This window comes from Sciurus vulgaris (assembly GCF_902686455.1).
Source record: "Sciurus vulgaris genome assembly, chromosome: 13".
In the NCBI taxonomy this organism is placed as follows: domain Eukaryota; kingdom Metazoa; phylum Chordata; class Mammalia; order Rodentia; family Sciuridae; genus Sciurus; species Sciurus vulgaris.
In genome coordinates this window covers 19,831,887-19,848,551 of record NC_136474.1, presented here as the reverse complement: position 1 = coordinate 19,848,551, position 16,665 = coordinate 19,831,887, and the positions used below count along the sequence as shown (strand labels likewise).

Here is a 16,665-nt window from a genome sequence, read left to right as displayed (position 1 = left end):
GTTATTTTGGCTTAATTTTAGGAAGAAGTAGTTCTACCATGAAAGATTTACAAGTACTCCCAGGAGTTGTAGATCAAGATTTCTTGGGAGAAATTAAGATCATGGCTAAAACAGATAACAACATTATTACTGTTACTCAGGGAGAAAGAATAGCACAGCTGACACTGTTACCATTAGTTCCAACCAAACACCCAGTTCAAAATCCTAAGAGAGGAAATGGAGGTTTTGGATCCTCTAATGTATATTGGGTACAACACATAACTGATCAAAAACCTTCTTTGACCTTATGGCTAGATGGCAAATCCTTTACAGGTCTAATAGATACAGGAGCAGATGTGACCATAATTAAACAAGAGGATTGGCCTTCTTCTTGGCCTACCACAGAAACTATGACTAATCTGAGGGGTATTGGTCAAAGTACAAATCCAAAGCAGAGTTCTAAATACCTCACTTGGAGAGACAAAGAAAACAACACAGGTTTCATTAAGCCTTATATCATACCTCATTTGCCTGTTAATTTGTGGGGAAGAGACCTATTATCTCAGATGAAAGTAATCATGTGCAGCCCCAATGAAACGGTTGCTGCCCAAATGCTATCTCATGGATATACACCAGGAAAAGGGCTAGGAAAGGCCAAAAATGGTATTTTACATCCCATTCCCAATGTAGGACAGATTGACAGAAAAGGCTTGGGAAATTTTTGACTTCGGCCATTGACATGCCTGCACCCCAACTGTGTGCAGATCCAATAACTTGGAAATCAGATGAACCAGTTTGGGTTGATCAATGGCCTCTAACTTCTGAAAAACTTGAAGCTGCTCGAATGTTAGTACAGGAACAGCTAACAGCCAGACATATCATAGAGAGTAATTCTCCTTGGAATACTCCTATATTTGTAATTAAGAAAAAATCTGGTAAATGGAGATTATTAAGGGCTGTCAATGTCACTATGGTGCTCATGGAGCCATACAACCAGGGCTGCCATCTCCTGTAGCCATCCCTCAAGGATATTTTAAGGTAATTATTGACCTCAAAGACTGTTTTTTTTTACTATCCCTCTACATGTAGATGATCAAAAAGATTTGCTTTTAGTCTACCATCAATAAATTTTAGAGAACCTATGAAGAGATATCAGTAGAAAGTATTGCCACAAGGAATAGTCCAACCTTAGACCAAAAATTTGTCACTCGTGCCTTACAACCTATTAGAGATTCTTGGAAACAAATGTATATTATTCATTATATGGATGATATACTCATAGCAGGACAATCAGGAGAACAGGTATTACTATGTCTCACACAGCTTAAACAGCAGCTGACTGCAGTAGGATTACAAATTGCTCCGGAAAAAGTTCAGCTACAAGACCCTTATACTTACCTAGGTTTCCTGATCAATGGGCCTAGGATTATTAATCAAAAGGCAACAATCAGGAGAGATCATTTAAATACACTTAATGACTTCCAGAAGCTTCTAGGTGATATAAATTGGCTTCGACCATATCTTAAATTAACCACAGGGGAGTTAAAATCATTGTTTGAGATATTAAAAGGAGACCCTAATCCACAATCATCCAGGACTATATCTCCTGACACATTAGCTGCTCTTAAAAAGGTGGAGGTTGCTATTGCAGGTCAATTTGTTACCAATATTGATTATTCTCGTCCCTTAACACTCATTATATTTAATACTTCCATCACTCCAATGGGTCTTTTCTGGCAAGATAATCCTATTATGTGGATTCATCTTCCTTCCTCACCCAAAAAAGTGCTATTGCCTTATTATGATGCAGTAGCTGATCTCATTATCATGGGGAGAGAAGATTCTAGAAAATATTTTGGAATAGAACCATATAAGATTATTCAACCCTACACCCGATCTCAGGTCAATTGCCTGTTACAAAATACTGACACCTGGCCTATAGCTTCTGCCTCATTCACAGGTGATATAGATAATCATTATCCACCAAATAAATTGGTTCAGTTTTGCAAACTACATCCTTTTGTGTTCCCTCATATTATTAGAAGGGAGCCATTACACAATGCTCTTGTTGTCTTTACTGATGGATCATCCACAGGAACAGCTGCTTACACCTTCCTTGATAGAACTGTCACTTTCCAGACAAAATGTACATCTGCCCAACTTGTTGAATTACAGGCTCTTATTGAAGTTTTATCTGCCTTTCCCAATCAGCCCCTTAATATCTACACAGACAGCGCCTACTTAGCGCACTCAGTGCCACTCCTTGAAACTGTCTCTCAGATCAGACATGTTTCTAAAACAGCATCACTGTTCCTTCAATGTCAGACACTCATCCATAATAGAGGGAAGCCTTTGTTTATTGGACACATCAGAGCTCACTCTGGCCTTCCGGGGCCATTAGTTAAGGGCAACAGAATTGCTGACACAGCCACCAAAATGGTTGCAGTAGCTTTTTCAGATAATATTAAGCAAGCTCAAGACACTCATAACCTACATCATTTAAATGCCCACTCTCTTAGGTTACTCTATGAAATCACTAGGGAACAAGCAAGGCAAATAGTAAAAGGCTGTACCACATGTGCTACTCACCTAGCGGTTCCACATCTAGGAGTTAATCCTAAAGGCCTTGTTCCTAACATGGTGTGGCAAATGAATGTTACCCATTTTTTAGAGTTTGGTAATCTAAAATATATTCATGTTTGCATAGATACATTTAGTGGATTTATATTGGCTACACTTCTGGCTGGAGAGGCAATGAAACATGTAATTGCCCATCTATTACATTGTTTCTCAGTCTTGGGCATACCTAAACAAATTAAAACAGATAATGGCCCTGGATATACAGCAAAAACCCTCCAAACATTTTGTGAAAAATTACAAATTCAACATGTCACCGGAATTCTTTATAATCCTCAAGGCCAAGGAATGGTCGAGAGGGCACATCTCTCTCTTAAAACGACTATTGATAAAATAAAAAAGGGGGAATGGTACCCAATCAAGGTTTCTCCCCATAATATACTCAATCATGCTTTACTCACTCTCAATTTTTTAAAAATGGATGATCATGGGAAATCTGCCACTGATCTTTTCTGGCACCTGGAATCTCAAAAACATTTTGCCATGGTAAAATGGAAAGATCCATTGGATGGTTCATGGCATGGTCCAGACCCAGTCTTGATCTGTGGTCAAGGCTCAGTCTGCATCTTCTCTCAAAAAGCTGATGCAGCCAGATGGCTGCCAGAGCGCCTTGTATGCCAAGTTAATGAAGTTACCTCCTCCAGTGATAAAAATCATCCCTGAGAGTCTTTTCTTTTCCTTTCACAGGAATGAACAAAACATTGCTACTCTGGATGATGGCTTCCTGTTCACTGCTCTCCTACAGCCATGCAGGGTTTGAGGACCCTGCTAAGGCTCGTGAGTATTTACTGGAGCTCAAAAACAAGCCATGTAAGTGTGAGGGAGGATTTATAATGAGTACTGATGGGGCAAGTTACAAGCTGTCATTCATCGGTAATCTCCCGAAACAACGCATAGAGATAGATTGTGGCAGTCACATCGCATCTTGGACAACACATACACTGTGGTACTGTGGTATCGACAAACCACAGATTATTCCCTCAGTTAATGGCAAATATGCACCTTGTTCGTGCACGACCTTTCACACTTCCTTCCATAGCTCTTGTTATTCCTCAGCTCAGACCTGTTCTTCAGGGAACAAAACCTATTTTACTACTACCTTAATAAAGTCCCATCCAGGATCAACTGGAGGGGATTGGTCTAATAACCCTGGAAAATTAAGTGTTGCCTCATGTCCTGCAGACCTAGTGGGGAAAACAGTTTGCTGGTCTACTATGGCTCCCCTACGTGTGTCTGATGGAGGAGGCCCCCAAGATTCTAATAGAGCCAAGCAAGCCCATGAAAAAATTCAAGGGATGTACGAGGAACTGCATCCCAGTCTGTTATATCACCCACTAGCATTACCCAACCACAGACCTTCTGAGATAGACCCTGCCACATATGATATCCTTGAGGCCACTCATGCCTTGCTTAATCAGTCTAACTCTCCCTTGACTGTAGATTGCTGGCTTTCCTTCAGCACGGATATCCTGTTCCACTAGCTATCCCAATTGATTATAGAAATATCTCTGCTACCAACCTCACAGTGATAAGTTATAAGACTATGACCAATCTTGATGCGTCTTGGTCCAGTTTTGCTGGTAGAAATTGCTTACCAACTCCACCCTTTCTAGTACAGCCATTCATGTACTCCAATACTACTTGCTTTTTTTCACCTGGCTATAATAACACCTGGGATTTAGATGTAGGGACTATAATTTTAGTAGTTGTTCTGAGACATTCAATCTTTCGCAGCCATTGTGCCCCCCTAATGGCACTGTGTTCATTTGTGGAGGTAATAATGCTTTTACTCAACTGCCTATCAACTGGACTGGACTATGTGTCTTAGCTGCCTTACTCCCAGACGTAGACGTTATTCCAGGAGATGAGCCTGTCCATATACCAACAATTGACTACATTACAGGGTGACCTAAACGCGCTGTCACTTTCATTCCTCTACTTGCAGGACTTGGAATAACTACAGCAGTGGCCTCAGGTACTGCTGGTTTGGGGGTCTCTCTTACTCAATATAATAAATTATCCAGACAATTGATTTCTGATGTACAGATACTCTCAAGCACCATACAAGATCTTCAAGATCAGGTAGATTCCTTGGCAGAAGTGGTCCTACAAAATAGAAGAGGTTTAGACCTTCTAACTGCCGAACAGGGAGGCATTTGTTTGGCTTTGCAGAGGAAGTGATGTTTCTATGCCAACAAGTCAGGAATCGTTAAGGACAAGATCAAACAGCTGCAAGAAGACCTAGAAAAACGCCGAAGAGCACTGGCTGATAATCCACTATGGACTGGATTCAGTGGACTCCTTCCCTATCTCCTTCCCTTCTTAGGTCCCCTCCTTTGCTTGCTGCTAGTCATATCTATAGGTCCTTTGATATTCAACAAGATTATGGCTTTCATCAAAGCTCAAATTGAGGCTATACAGGCAAAACCTATTCAGGTTCATTACCATCGACTGGAGATGATGGATTGTGATGGTGCAACATTTGATCAATATTAGATCGTAAAGTCCATCACCCCTGTGTGCTGAACTGGTCAGCCAATGACGGGTAAGATTCGTGGGAGCGCATACCATCCTAAGACAGGAAATGAGGGCTAGAGCCTCATTATCCAATGACGGGTAAGGATGCTGCTCTGGCACGGACAACCTAAGGCAGGTGCAGTTCCCGAGGGATTGTCACTCCAGCTCTATAAAATAAAAAAGGGGGACCTGTCCAGAGCCGGCAGGTCATGCACCCTGCCTTGCCTCAAGGTCACACACCTTGGCTCATGGTCTCGCCCCTGCCTCGCCTCACGCTGAGCTAAGATGACGCCTGTCGGATGCTGGCGGGGCGTGCCTCTACCTGTTTACACAACTGTCAGACTATACCAGGTGCATCAGACTAGATTGCATGGTGCTTCATGATTGGCCAACTACACTTCCTTATTCGAGTTCTGGCGCGAGACTAGTCTTGCCTTCATACGCTTTCCTCTGATTGGTTTTTGTACTTTATATTAACTGTGTTTATTCCTCTAATAGATGAGAATTGATCAGGCTTTTGTCTTGTCTCCATTTCCTGTGTCTCTTGTCTCTCTCAATCCCTGCTCCCCACTCCAGGTACCCATTGATGTGCTGCAGGCCAGGACACCGAACACTCTTGAATTGTGAAATGTTTACACGACACCCTGGACAGCCAACTCCAGCACCAGGGAATCCACAGCTTTCAGGTCAGTCTCATGGGGACACAGTTTGGGCCACCAAAGTCTCTGGCTGTGACCAAAAACAGAGGTTCTGGCATCCCAGACCTGCCCTCCCTGGCACTTTCCAAAAGCACAAGAATAGAAACCAAGACTGGCACACTGCTGAGCAGGGGGTGGAACTTCTGCATGACGGTGTGCTGATGGCACAGGGTGGACCTTCCTGGTGACCCCCTGGCTGGCCTGGACAACCAAGAGGTCTGAGCAGCAGCCTTACCAGGACCTTACATGGCTACCTGGCAGCTGGTGGGAGGAAGGAAGCAGAAAGGAGGTGCACAGTTGTGAGAGATCAGGCCTCCATTGGCAGGAGCTACGTGATGATCCTGGCAATGGCTTGAAGGGAGGGGAAGTCATTGTCTGGGCAACAAGCAGTGCCTGGTGGCTACTGACTTCACCCTGCACCAGCACCTGCTGGCAGGTGGACACACAGCAGTCCAGACCCACCTGTTGGGTGCTGGGCTGCCATGCGCTCTTCTTATTCCCCATGGACATGGTGTCTGCAGGCTTCTCACAGCTGCAGAAGTGTGTGCGTGCAGACAGCATCCCCTACTGCTTGGCCATGCCAGGCAGCAGCACCAATAGCTCACTGAAGATCTTCTGGAAGTTCTCCCAAAGCAGATCCCAGCGGCTATTGTAGTACTGGCTGCAGAGATCATTCCCTTTCTGAACTCCCCCAAGTGGCTCTTAAACTTGCTGAAGCAGGCCTTGTTGCTCTTCACAAAGTCCTTGATACTCTGGATGAGCTGCAGGTTCCTCTCCCAAAAGTTCTCAAGGACCAAGTAGGCTCATGGTGTGGATGCCAGCATGGGTGCTTTCGTGGTGGTGGTGGTGGTATTGGTGGGGCTGGGAATGCAGGCTGGGTGGTGACTAGAGAGGAGGCTGCAGAAGCTGGTGTTTGGGGGTGTCTTGCTGACAGGAGGTGCCAGGCCCGGTGGGGTTGGGGGTAGTGTGCCCTTCAGGAGCACCACAGTGTTGAAGCATGGGGGAGGAGGCATCCTGGGTGGGCAGGGGTCCCAGGGCTGGGAAGTCTTCCTGGGGAGTGGGGCAGAGAAGGTGCTCCAGGGGCTTTAGGAACCCCAGGGTTTCTTTGGGGGTGCTCTGAGCCAGGGTTGGCCCTTCTGTGTGTCCATTGTTGATGAGAGCTATTGGCCCTTCTGCACTACTCACAGGGGCTTCAGGGGCCTGCTCAGCCCAGGGATATGGGGTATGGTCAGAGGGCAGTGGTGGGGACAGTGTGGTACCAGAACCCACCTTCTTTTTCTTGCCAACCTTGGTGGAGGTCTGGGTGGAGGCTGGCCCCAACAGAAAAGCAGTTGTCCCAGTGGGCATGCCCCACAATTCATGGGCCCCAAGGCCACTTCTCTTCTCCTCCACAGGGTGCAGACCACACTTCCATCCACCCAAGCCCCCCTTTCCAGTCTTTCTGAAGGTCTGGCTGCTCCCACAAGCAGCCTGGGCCCCTGCAGTTGGTGGAGCCCCTTTCTTGCTGCAACTGCTGTTCTAGGCAGAGATGAGGCTTCCTAGGATGGTACTGGGCTTGGATGCAGAGGACACCAGAGCAGGGAAGTCCTCCTCCTAGAAGGTGTTTCTACCCCTGGTGGGACCAGGGTACACCAGCGCTAGCCCCACAAGACCAGGGGCTGCCACTGTGCAGCAGGAAGAAGTAGAAGCACAGAGACTGGTGAAATCTTCATCCTTGAGTTTTGGAGTGGGTAGAAGGGTGCTTTGGGGAGTGAGCAGGGGACCCAGGCCCAGAAAGTCTTCCTGGCCTACAGGACCATTTGCTGAGGCCTCCCTGGGGCCTGGGCCTTCACCCTGAGGCTGAGTTAGGCACCAGCATCCATGGGGCTCATGGGCCCCAGGGTGTGGCCTCTTCCTTCTTAGGCCTGCCACCCTACTCCTGGTTCTTGCTCCTGGGAGTCTCCTCTAGCTGTGCAGCCACTGATGCCCAGATGGCAGCAGCCAGTTCTCGGTCCTCTTCTTCCCTCTTGCACCTCCAGCTTCCTTGAAGGCTCTGCTGGTGTCCATGGCCACTGGCCCAGCCCCATTGACCCTGGGGGTTGTACCTGTCCACCTCTCATAGTCCTCACCACTGACAATGTCCTCACTCCGATGTGAGTGCCCTGGTGCAAAACAACTGCAGGTCAATCTGGTGGTTCTGGCGTGCCTCAGTAAGGCTGTGAATGTGACAGGCAGTTGGGTGCTCCTTGAGGCCGATCTCCATGCGGAAGGCATGGCTGAACTGCTCTGTACTGCAGCGGCACTCCTCACACAGGAAGCACTTCTCTGGGAAGTGCTCACGCAGGGGTGCATAGTCGCTGTAGTAGTCCTGGGTCCATCTGAGTCACAGAAGTGACAGAAATAGTGGTCTCAGCGCAAGTGATTCATCAGCTCAGCATTGTTCAGGTACCGCTCATCGCAGAACTTGCACAGCGGGTGCCCACGGTGTGATGTGTCTTCAGAATTCCCTTGCATGTGTTGCCAGCCAGGTCCTTGGGGGAGTACCACTTGCGCTCCTAGTTGAAGATCTTCAGGCGCTTCAGGCAAAGCTTGCAGAGGAAAGCTCATGCTTCTTTTGCATGGGCTGCTCCAGGTCCCTGAAGAGGCCAAAGGGCAGCATCTGGGGGCACTGCGGGCACTCATGCTGTAACAGTTGCCTGTAAAATGCAAACACCTTTCCATCTCCAAAGTCCATGTCATATTTCTCCTCGTGCTGCAGCTGCTGGATGGGGATTGTGGCAAAGGCAGGAAGCTTCTTCCCAAGACCACCTAGCTCAGCTCCTCATGGCACATGGTGCAGTAGCACTTCTAGCACAGCACCCGCATCTTGGTGGAGCAGCCATAGCACACTGGATGGTCGCGGCGGCCCAGCGCCTTGGCCTCCAAGTCTCCGTAGCACAGCACGCGGCTCCTGCTACCCCGCTTGGGTACCGTTGCCCCCGCAGCATCCAGTGCCCTGCACCAACTCTAGGAGTCCGCTGTGGCCATGGCGGGGCTCCGGCCCTCTCCCCCATTTTAATTTCATGATGTGGTGAATGATATGCTGTAAAATCTACATAAATCTAGGTAGAAATCATTATTAGGAATGAAAGCAGAACACTGGACAGAAGGAATTATGTTACATTAATATTAAAATAAATGAAAAATATATAATGTAACATTAAATTATATGTAAATTCCAGGAAAGATGCTGATAAAGGATATTTTAATGATGCCTGGTCATGATGGTACACACCTGTAAAACCAACTACTTAGGACACTAAAGAGGGAGGATCAAAAGTTTGAATTCATTCTGAGTGACTTAGCACAACCATGTCTCAAAACCAAAATTTAGAGCAAGAACCTGTGGTGTCGCTCAGTGATAGAATGCTTGATAAGCATGCATGAGTTTCTGGGTTCAATTCCAGGAACACAAAAAAAGTCAATGCCTAAAATTAAATTATGTCATTATTGAACAATTCTGTGAACACATTAGGAGCCATGAAATTATACCTTGTGTTTGTAAATTTCATTGTAATGGGAACTATATATTACATTCTATTTATGTTTTATCTATCAAAATGTAAAAATGCATTCTACTGTCATATACAACTAATTAGAACAAATAAATTTAAAAACGAAAAAAAGTGACTATTTTCAGTTTTCAATGAGAATGGCTTTATTAAAACACATACTAATGGTGTCCATTAGGATTGTTAAAAGTACTGCCACAATGATTTGCACATCCCACTTCTCCTTACTGCCTGATGTATCTTTTTCTATTTTTCCAAATCTGGAAAGCACTGAGCTGTTTCTGGGAGGATATGATCACAGGCATTTTATAGATGGGCAGTGTGTGAATAAGGCAGAACTTGGAGTTTGCTCCTTCCAGCTAAGCTGGAAACTCTGTGCCCTGCAGCCAGCAGCTGTCATGTAGGGGATTTTCCCACAGAGCATCATGCAAAGACTCTGTCCCAGTGCTAGCAACATGCTACCTGGTTTGTTTCCTAAGTCTTCAAATTCCTGATTCTTTAATTTCAATGTCACACAAAAATGAAGAAAGGAAAAATTCTGTTTTTCCTCTTCTTAAGTAAAAATTATGAATAGCCAAGAAAACATTTAAAACAAACAAAAGCACTAAAACAAACTCAGTATGATTATCCTTCATATTACAAATACTCTTAGTGACCCAGATCAGAGTCCAGGCAACAGTTCTGGATGAGGACGAATTGCCAGGAGCAGGTGACAGTGGAGCTCCCTGCTGCTTTCTGTAGCTTCTTATAGCACCCCTCAAGTTCTCTTCTAGACCTGCACTCACCCCCTGGTGGACCAGGTTTTTTCAATGGGTAAGGGAAGCTTCTGGAGACCTCCATGGGGTTCCTCAGGATTTTCTGAAAGAAATACAGTCAAGCATAAGATGTGGGAAAGAGCCCTTATTTTAGTAGACCCTGGCAGTTCCTTTTCCATCTAACTCTGAGCATGGCAGATAGTGGTCATAATCCCTGCTAAGAGCTGGGGGAACCCCTCAGACACAGAGAGAAAGGTGAGCCTAAAGAGTGATACATAAGTCCCTAAGCTAAGCAAGAGAGGGCAAAGACACCCTGAAAAGACCCTCAGAAAGCACAGGTGTTGATATGCACAATACTGAACAATCACCACAAATAGGAATATGCAGATGACCAATGCCAAGGAAGCAGGCCAAGCCATGCAGAAGTGAATTATCCAGGAATGGACCTTAAATAGTTCAATAACTGATATATACATTAGGGCCTGTTTGATTCCCTCTTACACACACACACACACACACACACACACACAATCAATAATAGTATTATTGACTAAATGTCAAATTTTCATTGAATTATCATTTGAGTCTTAATGGAAAATTTCAGCAAGTTGATATAATTTCAATAAAGTGATTAAAGTGGCATTTGTTTGTCTTCCTTCCTTCCTTCCTTTCTTCCTTCCTTCCTTCCTTCCTTCCTTCCTTCCTTCCTTCCTTCCTTCCTTCCTTCCTTCTTTCCATTCTTCTATACATCCCTCATCCCTTCCTTCCTTCCTTGGAGGTAAGTAATCTAGAAATCTTGGTGTATATAGGGGAAATAACCTGCATGCGTGGAATGGATAATATTTTGTAGATTGATGAGAAATAAAGTTGAGGAAGAAACTGAAGCTGGAGGATGAATCACAACAAACCACGGTCAGATTAGATTAGGTGATACTATATGGCAGGAACAAAGCCATTTGTATTTGACTGACAGCTTAGTAATCTGCACTCTGTTGATGCATAAGTAATAATTGATGAACAGACACAGACTAATGAACAGGAGATGAGTGGGTAGATTTGATCTGAATCCAGTGGACTTAATTTTAGGATGGAAAGATTCAGTTTGCAATAAACCTAACTGGTTTTGGAGAAGTGGAACATCAAGGTGTTTAAAAAACCAATATATAAAGCACATATTTTCATGAATTTTATTTGCAAAAGTGACATAGGATATTATTTGGAAAGTTGTCTAAACTTAAGGACATTATGAGCATTTCCCAAAGTTATTAATAGAGCACACTTGCATTTTTTTAATAACTGCAAAATAACTCACTGTTCTACTTTGTATGATCTCAAAAGAGATCGAAAGTAATGTTTCCCTCATTATTCTATTAGACACTCTTCAGAAGAGACAATGATCTTCCTCTCTTCCACATATAATTTTTTACTACACTTTCAAATATTTCCTTACATGGTGGCACCAGTCAGACTCTAACTGAAGTGGTACTGCACAGAGAGGCTCAGCCCAGACAGAGAAACACCACTGTCTGTTCCAGTGATGCCTTTTCAAGGGGCAGAAAGAGTTTCCTCTGCAAGGTTCATCTCATCTGAGAATCACAAAAGGTGACATCCAGGGTGGCAGCAGAGCATTCTCTGAGCTCTCCTTTGTCACTCTCCCAGGATGTGCAGTCATGGGCTTTCAGTGTTTCCAAGGCTCACTCAGATGATGCCAACAAATAGCACTAAAGCCACACCAGTTGTTTGACTGTTGTTGAGGGTGACCCATTACTGACGGAATCTGACCTATTCAAATGCTGTGTCCCAACTCTCAGAACCTGTGATCTGATGGAGACTTGTGCTTTCTACATTGTGACCACTATGCCAGGCTGAGACTCCATGACACTAGGTCATAATGTGGCTAGTGTCTGGGATTTCCACAAGATCACAGAGTTCCTGACTCCTATTCCTGTGCATGGTGACTCTTGATCTCACACCCAGGGAACTTGTTCAGACCTCAGCATTGGGGCCCAAGTCTGGGTTCCCATCTTGGCTCCTCTATTTGGATCATGTGAGTATGGACACATTCAACGCTTGGTCTCTTTTTCTGCACTCAAAGAGAAAAAATAGAAAATAAACTAGGACATAGGTTTGGGGAGACACTGGAATGATCTAATAGGTGAAAGGGATAAGTATCACTTCACAGGATTAGATCTGACAAGATCATAAGACTCACAGAGGCATTGTAGACCAGCATTACTAATTCTCAGGAGCTTGTGCTAAAAGAAGACACTTTATCTTAATCCATACTCAGGTTAGAAGGAACCAGGTAAAAGACTCAAACATGGTACACGTGTTATAAATTCATTCTGTGATACACATTCTTCCAGTCTTCATTTTCTGGCCCATGTGTCAGCTCTCTTTAGTGGGTGTTTCTGATGGCCACACTGGCCAGTCCACAGAGGCACAGTTCATCATTTAGAAGAGACGTGTGTTGAGTGTTGATGATCTTCACCAAGGTGTGCAAGAGAGTCACAGCAAGACCCGGAGATCAGGCTAATTCCACATGGTACCTTCTTTTATGTAACTCACCATGGGGCTTTTAGGTTGAAGGACTTGATATTTTAGGGATCAGGGTGACAATATTAACAAGTCCACTAAAATACATCATCACCTTTGTATTTCTTAATCAGCAGCTACAAACATGAGTTCATAACTGCAGATTAGGACCACTATCTTCTATACAGTTCCAGGGAATGACTAGAAACTGCAACCTGACTAGGAACATTGGGAGTGTTGTGGTTTAGATATGGGGTGTCCCCCAGTACTCATATGTGAACTAACAGAAGAAGGTTGAGAAGTCAAATGATTGGGTTATGGGAGTTGTAACCCAATCAGTGGAAAAATCCACAGTTATGGATTAAATGGATTGTGACGGTAGGCAGGTAAGGTGTGTCTGGAGGGCATGGGTTCCTGGGATGTTCACTTGGGGTTTATATTTTGTGTGTGGTGAGGCAAACTCTATAGGCATCCTGGTGCTATGTTCTGACTGCTTTCCTCCATCATACTCTTCCATCATGATGTTCTGCCACTACTTGTGTGCAAAGCAATGCAACCAGCCATATAGAGACTTCTGAATCTGTGAGCCCCAGATAAATTTTCCTTCCTCTAAAATTTTTCTTGTTGAGTCTTTTGGTCACAGCAAAGAAAAAGTGATCTAAAACAGGAAGGTCTGCCAGGATGATTGTTTTGGGATTTCAAGCTGTGGAGGAGAGGAGGGATGGGCTCAGTTTATAAATTCCTATCATTTCAGTCATGCTCACCTGAACTACATAGTCATTTTAGGGGATTTGGGGGAGAGGACTCATGATGGATGATAGAACACCTACTGAGATAAGACAAGTTCCCTCCCTTTGAAAGGCCTGAGCCACTTGCAATGGCCTTCTCTTGAAAGATGGCTTTCTCCTGGCAAAAAGGAAATTGCCAAATTTGGGGAAACATACTCCAGGAAATGTGAAGATTACATGATTTTAGTCTATGAAATAAACTGACAGAAAAATAACATACAGGTTTTATTATATGCCCAAAGTATGGAATATGAGATCAAAGGGATCAAATGGGGGATGTGGATTGCCCAGACCTTTTTAAAAATATTTTATTTAGAGACAGGGTTTCGCTAAGTTGCTTAGAGCCTCACCAAGTTTCTGAGGCTGGCTTTGAACTTGCAATTCTCATGCCTTAGCCTCCACAGTTGCTGGGATTACATGTGTACTCACAGCTGAAGTTATTTTCAATCTCTATATTTATATTAGGTTTGCTCCTGCCCAGCCTTCCATACCTCAATATAATTACTAAGATCACATATTTATATGTGTGAGATAGGGAGGAAAAAGAAAATTGCAGAGATGTAAAATAGTAAATATAATGAGCATGCAGAGCAATCGTTGTTAAGAACAGCAAGAGCAGTAGATAATGATGAGTATTCATGAAGGATTTTTACATTTATCATTTTACTTGATCTTTAAAATCTTAGAAGGTGAAATATGTCTTCAGTCAAATTTAATAGAATACAAAATTTGGCCTCAGAGACATCATATGATTGGCAGAAGTTCACAGAATTTTCAAAATGTTCCTGAAATTGCCACCCAGGTCTTGCAGGTCAGTCTCTCCTTTCCTTCTTATTAATTGTGTCTCAACATCTTCATGATTGCTGTCATCTGGAACATGGCATTTCCTCAGCCAGTCCAGTCAGATTGATAAAAAGGGAATTCTCCAGCAGATAGCTGCCACAAGGCTGCTTCTGGTTTGCGGCAATGACATTGCGCCACTGGTCAAGAGAAGTCTGCTTTCCTAGTGATCTGAAGTCAGCCCAACAGAAAGTTCCCAGGCACTTGTTCATTTGACTGAAGACTCTGCCCATCACCCAACTGCTTTATCTGTACATTAGCAAATGTTGCTGTATTTGATTCATCCACCATCATCTGTGAGCCCTGGAACATTGTGGGAATCCTAGCTCAAGCCTTGCCAACTGACCAGGTTCTGCCACCCAAACCAAGGTGCCAAAGAGATGAGCACTGGTGAAGACAGGAGAGGGGCCTGAATTGGTGTAGCTCTGCTGTGAATACAAGGGGATCTATCTCCTCAGCCCTGTCATCAGAGGAAGGCATTGACAAGAACTGCATAGGGAAGGGATGGAAGTGGGTTTGACAACAGGCATACACAGGTAACACCGCTGGTCTAACAGTTGTCTAGTAGATATTTTCTCAGTTGTTCTGCTTGAGCCTTGCCTATGATAAGAAAGTTGCTATTTCCTGGAAACAATTTCAACTCTCATGACAAGAAGTGTATCTATGGAATTTGTTGTTCTGCAACCCATGAGTGCAGGACAGACTGCCTCAGAGTAAAGGAGACAGAGTGCAGGGAGCAACATTCATCAAGCTTTTGTCCTGCTTTTGTTCAAGCAAAGGGTGACTGAGTTTAGCAAGAGCAGCCTATAAGTTCTTTTTTGAAACAGAAGAAGTCCTAAGATCACCATATAGAGGTGCCCAAAGGGCCTGTGGTATGTCCCCAGTTTTCATGACTGGATCTATCAATAATTTACGCTAAATGCTTTTCCCCAGATTCCAGGTTCTTAAAAAGAAATGGTATTAAATCATTTACCACCTCTAATTTTCCTATGAAAACCTATTTATGCATTTCTGCCTCATTTTGCTATATATCCAATGTGAAACCTAGTGATGCAGAGAAGAAAAAAATGCTCTTCATAATTTCTTTAGAAGGCAATAGAGGATAGAATCATAACTTCCACCACTAATATCTATGAAGAGTTTCCACGTGACAAATAATCCTATAATTGCAGAGGAAGTCAGGACATAATTATGGAAATTGCTAGTTAATGGGCACTTCTTTCCCAACTTTCTCTCACTTCCAAGGCAATGGTTATTTTCCCCATAACATATAAAACATAATAGCACTCTTTATATTTAAAAACTTAGGACTTGTCTTCCTGAAGAACTCGGGATTCACAATTTTCCAGAACCAAATTTAGATAAAGGAGGAAAGTTTTCAGTTACTACTCAAAGGAAAGATACCTGGACCTTCAAGCCCCCATGTGAGTCTGGGTAGAGATTCCCCTGGAGGGTTTTTAATGCTCAGTCACTTTCAGATGGTGACATACCTCAATGTTCCTTGAAATCTAACAATGGACAGTTTATAATGTCATTATGAAGACATCAAGTATGTGCAAGGTATACAATATCAAGTGGACATCTGGGGATATTCTCTGTATGAGCTGGAACCAGAGAACTGGAATCAGAAAAGAAATGGAATTGGTGGAACAAGGAAAGGGCAAGCCACTTTTCCCAGGACCCTGGTGTCACTCTGATGTACACATCCCCAAGGTGCCAGGCCTCTGATGCGAGGGATCCTGAGGAGCACTTTGCAGAACTGGCCTTGGGAATCATCACCAGCATGGCCTACACTATTCACGGTGCACCCTAGGTGCCCTGGGACACACATACAAGTTCTCTATGTCATAGTCCATCCTTCAACAAAGAGCAGGCTCCTCCATGGCAGGATCTTACCCTCCCCAAGGCCTCCATCACATCCCTATTCCTCAGAGTGTAGATGAGAGGGCTTAACAGGGGCATGAGGATGATGTAGGAGGCAGAGAACATCTTATATTTGAGTGGGATGTGGCAGGACTGGGGAACCATGTACCTATAGGAGGTGTTCCCATAGAATAAGTTCACCACCATCATGTGTGATAAGCAGGTGGTGAAGGTTTTTCTCTTCCTCTCTGATGATATCATATGATTCACCATGAGAAAGATCTGGGCATAAGTTCTGAACACCATGGAGAAAGGGATAAATAACCTCATGAGACAGCAGATGTACATCACCATTACATAGGTGGCCTTGTCACCACAGGCCAGTCTTAGCATGGTGGGTAGCTTTCAGAAAAGATGGTTAACATTGTGGGAGACTCAGAATGGGGGGGTCCATGGTGGTGGGCATGAGGAGGAGACTGTCTAGAGTATCCCCAGAACAGGAGCTGGCCAGGATGAAACAACG

The 16,665-nt window shown here is 44.2% G+C and overlaps 1 long non-coding RNA gene and 1 pseudogene across 2 annotated transcripts in view; both read right to left on the bottom strand.

Annotated features, from left to right (window-relative positions):
* LOC306643258 overlaps positions 1–16,665 on the bottom strand; it is a 193,018-nt gene that overhangs the window by 128,231 nt on the left and 48,122 nt on the right. The gene's annotated exons all lie outside the window — the stretch shown is intronic.
* LOC306642588 (E3 ubiquitin-protein ligase ZNF598-like) overlaps positions 5,911–16,665 on the bottom strand; it is a 54,568-nt pseudogene continuing 43,813 nt past the window's right edge. The window contains exon 5 of the transcript in view: positions 5,911–8,816. The product of the transcript in view is annotated as an E3 ubiquitin-protein ligase ZNF598-like (transcript). The remainder of the gene's footprint in view (positions 8,817–16,665) is intronic.